Source organism: Lycium barbarum, chromosome 4, assembly GCF_019175385.1.
Source record: "Lycium barbarum isolate Lr01 chromosome 4, ASM1917538v2, whole genome shotgun sequence".
Classification (NCBI taxonomy): domain Eukaryota; kingdom Viridiplantae; phylum Streptophyta; class Magnoliopsida; order Solanales; family Solanaceae; genus Lycium; species Lycium barbarum.
In genome coordinates this window covers 29195615-29204254 of record NC_083340.1, presented here as the reverse complement: position 1 = coordinate 29204254, position 8640 = coordinate 29195615, and the positions used below count along the sequence as shown (strand labels likewise).

Below are 8640 nucleotides of genomic sequence, written 5' to 3'. Positions count from 1 at the left end.
GATTATTTTTTAATTAATTTAATTAAGGCACTAGTGGGCCTCACCAATAATATTTTTATGTGTGAAAAAAAGGGGTTATGGACTAGTGCTATGTCACACGATCATGACAATGAGTATATGAAGTGTATTAAAATTTATCCATGTTTTAGTTAATTGAGATCAAGAAGTTAATTACGCGTGTAGTTGATGAAATGAAAATTTTTATTGGAGACAAAAAAAAAAAAAACTTATAGAAATTATGAGATAAATATTAAGTGGACATAGTCCAAGTATGTATGGATAGGTGGCAGCAATATCAATAATACATATGCACATGTCCACGTGGGGTCTTGCCAAACAATGGAAAAGATGACTAAGGTCCTATATATTATACAGGTGTTGAAATACAACTTTGATAATTCTGTAATATAATAAAATATTAAAATAAGAGTGGAAATCCACGGCTAATGAAATATGGAATGCTCTAGAATGTATTTTTTTTTTCTTCTAAAAGGTACCAACAACACTTTCCACTCCAAAAGAAACAAATAGCAACGTTACTTTCCAAAGCATTGCAGCAAGTTGATATAAAGGAAAAATTGGCAGCAACTTTTTTTTTCTCTTTTCTATCTCACGTTATTAGGTGAGCTTAGAGGATCATTTTCTTTATTCCATTTTGAAGAGAGAAGTCACGGCCATGGTTGCCAAGAGAAAGGCCATACGGCCATCCATGGTTGAAGGAAAGAAATAATTTTGTTACTATTTTAATTAGGCTTCAAGTGTAGTACAAATTCAAGGAGGTGATAGTAACATTGGATTTTAAGTTGAAGAAGAAGAAATTGCGAAATTGGAGCAATTAAGAGTAGAAATTCCTCCGAAAAAAATTAAGGTAAGATTTTCTTGTTTTATGATGTAATTGTTTTAATAGTATTGTAATGGAATTATTATAATTGGATTGGACGAAATTGGAATTAAGAAAATGCATGAAATCGATGTTATAGGAAATTGTGGGCTGAATGGTAAAAATTTTACATGTACCTCTCTGTTGTTGGTATTCCTGTGTCAACAGGAGAATAATTGAAAATTCGGGTTAGGCGAATATATAGAGCAAATGCTGCCCGATTTTCGCCAAATCCTTAAATACTCAAAAATCCTTAACGATAAAGTATAAGTTAAAGAATAAATTCTACAAGCGATGGGCTACAGCTTTATGGACTAGAAAGTATGGTTATTGACGATAACGTTATTTTTATATTAAATAGGCTAAAAGAGCGACAAAGCGAACGGTTTTGCGATTGGTCATTAACAGGTATGTAAAGCTATCCCGATCATTCTTTTGGCATGTCCTAGGTGTACTAGGATCGGATTCGGGCCTCGAAAAATATTCTGCTCACCGGAATCCGCGTATGAAATTGTCACTATTTCATTCAATAGGATTGAACTCTTTAAGTATGCCTTGTTGAAAAATTATGCAAACTTCCCCAAACTGCTTAGAAAGTTATGGAATGTCCCTAAGACCTTGGTAGGTGACCCCATAAGCTTAATATGCGCAATTTGAGCCCACCGTTTTACTTGTCCCGAGGTGGGCCCACAATTTCCGATTTTACCCTTTACGTGTTTATGACTTGTCTTCAAGCATTTTTTTAAGAAATATTCTAACTACTCTCTTAACTACTAAATAAAAATTGTTTTAATATTTCATTAAGCCTTATGAATTGTTTTGGAACTTGAAAACGATCTCAGAAAAATTATGCTTCCGTAACCCATTTTGACATTCGAATTTCACTTACCTTGACTCCGTCCGATTTCATTGATTTGATCTGTCATTCGATATGCTTCATTGAGTCTCTAGAAATATATATGGTATTTTTATTGCATTTAGTTTCTCACTACTCCATTCGTGGATGCCCCAATGTTTCCCACACTGAGCCCGGGCCAGGATATGTAATCAAGCGCATTCCATTGCATTGTTCGCCATGCCTCGATGGTGAGGGGCAGGTATACATGTACATGGGTTGTGGAGTATGCTGTGCTATGTACATATATTCTGATATATGATGATATGATATGGCCATCTGATATGTTTGACATATGCACATTCTGATATGATATGATATGTTACGGAGTTATTCCCTACTCTGGAGTTATGCTGTGTTGTGGCGCCAGTGTCGGGGTGGCGACCACGTTCTGTTTACCCAGTCCCGTAATGGGACCAGATACGACATATGTTTTCTGCATGCATTATTTATGCTTTATGATCAACATTTTGATATTCTGGATATTCCGTTCATTTTCTGTACCTTCTGCTTCGGTTATGACTTTGTTTACTACGTTCCGTGCTTTACATATTCAGTACATTTTCCGTACTGACCCTCTTTCTTCGGGGGCTGCGTTTCATGCCACGCAGGTACAGACGACCGATTTGCTGATCCGCCCGCTTAGGATCCTATTCTGCTGTCTCGGAGTGCTCCTTTGTCCGGAGCCTATATTTTGGGTACAGACTTTTCTGTTGCACATATGTATGTTATTCAGGGGTATAACGGGGCCCTGTCCCGTCTTATGATTCTGTTATGATCTGTAGAGGTCTGTAGACATACATGTGGGTTGTGTATATGTTTTGGGTTGATATGTTTTGCGATAGCCTTATCGGCTTCCCCGCATTGTATCTGTTTATCTGTGGTAATTAGTAACGTTATTCGCCTTCTATATTTGTTCATCCTGTTTATATGCTCGTTTGGGTTACTGGGTACGTACGGGTGTCCAGCACGGACGCTAGTCGCGGCCTACGGGGTTGGGTCGTGACAAGGAAAATAGTTTTCTTTTAAACAAGTCTTTTCTTTTAAAAAATATTAATAAATTTTTGTAGTAAACACGAATATAATAAAGTTTTAGATGCGGAGCACAAAACCCATGCTTCGTGTATATATATATATATATATATTATCACTATCCAAATACAACTACATATACATAGATATACTATAATCTAAAATATTGGGTCCGTGCATAGCACAGACATAGACCATCTAGTTATTATAGAAGAGCCAATTGAGAGTTGTTCTCGACATGTCAGTTTTTGGTCTATTCTGATTTATAATTGGCTTTTTAGTCATTTGCTTTATTACGATGCTACGTGGCTTTCATGCCTTGCCACTAGCACATACTTGCACTTAGTTTTTTTTTTTTTTTTCTTTTTGTTTTTGGACGTACTTCTACTCCAGGGCATGCACATGGAGTTTCTTCTTTTCAAATTGCTCTTCCAATCCAGGTTAGCTAACTACTTCAAAATTTAGCCAATTGTTCTTTTTTTTTTTTCTTTTTAATATATATGGGAAAGGATGGAGTTTTGTATTTAGCTTACATCACAAGATGTAGTACAAGTTAGTTCTAAAAAATTGCAACCTAATAAGTTAAAGTTTTAGAAAATATTAAACAAGACACTAATTCAAAATGTAAAGTTCAAGATCTAAATTTTAATATCTCTACCCTTAATCTTTAATCTCAAATTTCTAATCCTAAACTCTACATCTTAAACCCTAAACCATATTGTACCCTAAATTATATTGTAAAATTGTAATCATAAACAATAAATACCTTAATTGCAAATATAAACTTTTAGGCTCAGATATAAACATTACTTCGTGTTTTTCATTTTATGTAAATATGTCTGACTAAATATGAAATTTAAGAAAGAAATAATATATTTGAGATTTATTTTTTAAATGTGTCCATATCGTTTATGACTTTTGTCTAGGGCTGTTCACAGTTTTGGTTAAAACCAAAACCAAACCGAAAATTTAACCAAACCGAATAAAATAACCGACATTTGGTTTAGTTTGGTTTGGTTTGGTTTTAAATTTGAAAAACCGATAATATTTGGTTTGATTATGGTTATAGTAAAAAATAACCGAATAAATAACCGAACCAAACCGATAATTATATACATAAAATTTATAATTATTTATATGTATAATATTAGCTTTTTATAAATAATTAAAGATATTTTATACCTTTTAATTATTAATTTAATTTTGGTCTACTTATTTTTAAGGCCCATGTCTTAAAAGAATATGTCCAACAATCCAAACTCAACTCTAATAAGTCGTAAGCATAAGGGTTGTTTGTATTTTGAAACCTCTGTTTGACTTGTTCTTTTGAATCTAAACTGCGTTGCAAGTTTGGTCCACCTGATTTGCCAACAACGTGTCTTTCCCTCAATATGCAGCAAAGTTCACCCTTGTGGGCTATGAGGAAAAAAGAGTTTCATAAGAAATTTGAAGAATGTAGAGAGAGAATATTTGAATTGTCACGGCTAGTCATAAACCGAAAAACCGAACCAAACCAAACCAAACCGACAATAACCAAACCGGTGGTTATTATTTTACTTGGTTTGGTTATGGTTTTAGACATTTAAAAACCGACTAAATTGGTTTGGTTATGGTTTTAACCAATAACCGACCCAAACCGAACCATGAACACCCCTACTTTTGTCTGATCATAAAAGCCTGTCATTAAGAGAGATGGAAAATGTAATGTTGAGTACCCCACATATTTTGTTGTTTATGTTGGAAATCTTACGGAAAATATTTCATCGCGAACGCGTGTAGGAACTTTTCTTCATCACGAACACTTATATGGACTTCTCTTCATCACGAACACTTGTAGGAACTTCTTCTAAGCTTGAGGTAAATACTTGATCATGAAAAATTGTAGAGATTTTTTCGTAGCTTGAGGCATGCCAATAGCACTGTCCTTAAGGATATTTCACCCGGTATGGGTGTATCCCCCAGGATTCAACAAGCTCTTCTAGTACAAAACTAGGAGCCAGAATCTAACAAAGATTTATCTTATACAAACCCAACAAAAAATATATGATAAAGTGTTATCCTAAAAAATATATTTCTTCAACATGAAACAAGAAGATTATATAGGGAATGAAAACCAACCAAGACTAAGAACTCCAACGGTCTAAAGACCATTATGGCTGAATTGTATTCATTAGCCATTAAGGCTATATTAATATAATATTATTAATAATAAATAGGAGTAAAGATTAATGACAATGGTCAAATACCATTTTCCAAACTAAGGAAAGGAAACGGCCAATAGTAGTCATTCAATGGCCATATTCAATTTGCATAAAACACATTAATATAATAAATTAATGACTCATTAATATATAACAAAATAATGGATTAAAATCTTCTTTTTGAGATATTAAACTCAATTTTTCACAACAGTTTATATGCAAATATATTTGATATCTATTCTATTATATATAAGCCATTAAGGGGTACGAACACTGCACTAATCGTTTGTACAACAAGCACCATCAAGTGTACCATAAAAAGCTCAGCTGCTCCTGTCCTACTTCAATAGTTAACACGTGTTCCATTTGCTACATAGTCCACGTGTACGATCCACTCCATTCATTTCCTTGGATTTGAAGCATACTAATCCTCTGCGCCATCAAGACCTGCCTGTTCCACCAGCATCCTCAACTCAACCGAAGTTGTTCCCTCAGATTTTCATTAAATTGTTGCACCATGTGACTTGATGGTGTTCAAAGAAAATGAAGTAGAACTGATTCTTGTTTGTTTTGTTTTGTGTGAATTTAGTTATAGTGTAGCATGATTTCAATTTTCTTCTTGCCTCTGCTTTGTCTATTTCCTAATTCTAGATAAAGCTGATTGTTGCAGCTTTATTGTTATTGTTGTACTTATTTGTTGCATTGACCTTATATTTACATTTTTTAACGCACCCCAGGTTTTTGAAAAAATGTCACCCCTTAGAAAGTCAGACTTTCTTTGCACAATTGTGCAGTAAAGATTTTAAATTTTTAATTCTTCCAGTGTACACTTATGTTAAAGGAAACGCGCAGTATGCGCTTTGTAGGGAGGACAACTTCAAGTAGTTTCTACAATGCAAAATGAATTAATCGTGTGGCATTGTCATGGAAATTGGATTTTCTTCAAAATATGTGAATCTTCTTTCCCCTGTTCAATCAAAGGTTCTGTAGAGTATTGCACCAACACATCTACTATAATCCTACATAGTTAATTTCTCACATGTGATCTATTACATTGTAGGGATGCTTTTAACGGCGGAGAATACAGACTTTTCATGAATCCACGGTGCATGTCTATGATAATCTTCAATATTTAACTTCTCACATGTAATCTACTACATTGTAGCAATGATATAAAAGTTGAATATGGCAGGAAGAAGAAAATTTTCATGAAGCTGAATGATCATCTAATACATATTTGTTGCAGAGAAATCCACCGGAAATTTAGGTGCATATACTTCTCAATGGCTTCTTCTTTGTATGTTGTTAATCTATTTGTGATTCTCTACATAAGCACACCTTCCCCATTGCTATTTTGATGGAAACCTAGCTTGATCCGTAAAAGATTATTGTATTTTCTACCAACAACTTAATCTGTCGATCATAGTTCAAGATGGCCACCTTATCTTGGCTTATGAATTAATGGACAAATACTATTGCTTGTAATTACCCCCTTTTTCCATGGCTTAATGTCGTTCTTCCTTTTACTGTGCCTTATTTATGTTTGTTCGCTACTCTGCATTTAACGCTTTTGTAAGATAATCCTCCTTTCTTTAGTTTTTATCTTTAGTTTGTTAGATACTCCTCCTCATACCTATAAATAACAAAATGTGGATATCACTAATACTTTTTGAAGTGGCAAGGTCATGTAACAAGGCCATAATTAATGAATCATATATAACTGTAGAGTGTGTAGTGAAGGGCCACTTTAAGAAAGAAAAGGCATGGGTAGCATTAGAAACTGTAAATATATGGAGGGACAAATTTTCTTAGAAAAAGCCCTTTGGACAAACTTTCTGTAAAAGCCATGGCGTCTTAGAAAATGAACGTGCTTGAATTTCTATTGAGAGCTCTGTCTAATTGACAAGAAATGTTATGATGTTTAATAGATAGTCCCTTTGGGTACATTCAATGTATCGAACATAATGTCTAATAGACAAAAAAAGTTAACTAACTAGTACCTATTTAACCTATTATTAGTTATATTTAGAAAAATTGACTACTGCAATGACTGTTTATAAGTTATTCTGGAAGCATATCATTACTCATCAGCCCAAATTTTTGCAGCCATGGGAGCCATATTATGGTGTATTGCTTATGATGTTGCAAACAATAATTTTTCACATATTTTTTGACGTACAAGGTATGCACTATTTATCATTTACTCAGAAGTATTTACTACTTGGATGCAAGGACATGGATGTGTGATTGTGCTATAAATTAAATGCTTAGATCAACACAGGACAAACACAAGAACCACGGGAAGTGAAACTTGCTTAAGATTCAAGAGCATATTTTGTATAGTCTTATACAATAAATAAGGTTTGCCAGTCCTTAATGTTTTCAGTTTTTTTACCTAAAATAACAGTGTCTTTGGATTAGCATTCGATGCTAAATGTCTTTTTGAGTGTTTCCCTAACCTACTGGTTGGGAAGTTTTCGGTCATAACCTTCAACTATGACAAGATTATGGTGATGAATTTATTCTAATATGTTAACTTCCCTTTCAGAATTTTCCTGAAACTTAAAGTAGGTTTTTTCTGACTCATTGGACTCTATGTTCAGATAAGCTGAAGTCAGCTCCAAATTCAGTTGCTCTACTGACAGTAAACCGCATCTAGATTTCATGAAGTTCATTACCCTCATTGGGTTCAACGGTTATTCAACTAAGTCTCTCTTCAATCTTTTGTGAGTTAAGGTATGCACCATCATTATCATTATCAAGAAAGTGGTCAAGAAATATCTAAAGAACCTTTTAAAAATTTCAACCAGCATATATATATAAAGAAATTCTCCGATGTTCGTGACCCTTACAATTAAAGTATTGATGTGCGACTTACTGACTTCATTGTGCCTATATGACATTAAACATTAATTATGATATTAGAAGAACATAAAATCCACATTTCTGGAATTTGTCAAGTTGGTCATTATCAATATTGCACTGCATTGTATTATGGTATGTAACTAAATCCTTCCAACCTATATAGTTGACTGCTTCTGCTGTAATTACTCACCATAAGATTACTATAAATAGCTTCAAAACATTTTATATTTTCGCTTCTCCTTCCCTTCATCTCTAATACTCTTATGTTATTAAAGAAGAGAAAAAAGCTTAGTAAGTTGTTGGTTGGAATGTCTGTTCTCAAGCGAGGTAAGAATTGTTGGGAATAAAATAGACCCGCAAAATTGATATTCATGGTATTAGTGATAAACGCGGAACACTAACTTATGGTTAAATCAGCAAGAATAAAATGCAGCAATAATGACACCAAGATTTTACGTGGAAACCCTTCTGAATAAGGGAAAAACCACGGCCAAGAGGAGCAGCTGATATCACTATAGTAAGGAATTTTACACTGTGTAGTCACGAGTATAAATACTCCAAAGACCACTACACACTAAAAAAGAAAAAACACTCTTTTAATTTTTCCCACCTCACTACAATATCACTCGCACTCTATTTTTCTTCACAGACTATTTTCTTACAGTCTATGGAATACCTCACTTTGCTCTCACTCAGATGTATTGTCTGAGATTTTGGTGTGTTACAAATGAACCATAAGCTGCCTATTTATAGGAATGAATTTCCTA

General features: G+C 33.9%; 1 long non-coding RNA gene across 1 annotated transcript; it reads left to right on the top strand.

Annotated features, from left to right (window-relative positions):
- Positions 1-428: 428 nt before the first annotated feature.
- Positions 429-7064, top strand: LOC132635743 (uncharacterized). Its single transcript, XR_009580729.1, has 5 exons — positions 429-868; positions 1242-1288; positions 2387-3247; positions 6069-6113; positions 6201-7064. It is a non-coding gene; the product is annotated as an uncharacterized LOC132635743 (long non-coding RNA).
- The last annotated feature ends 1576 nt before the right edge of the window (positions 7065-8640 follow it).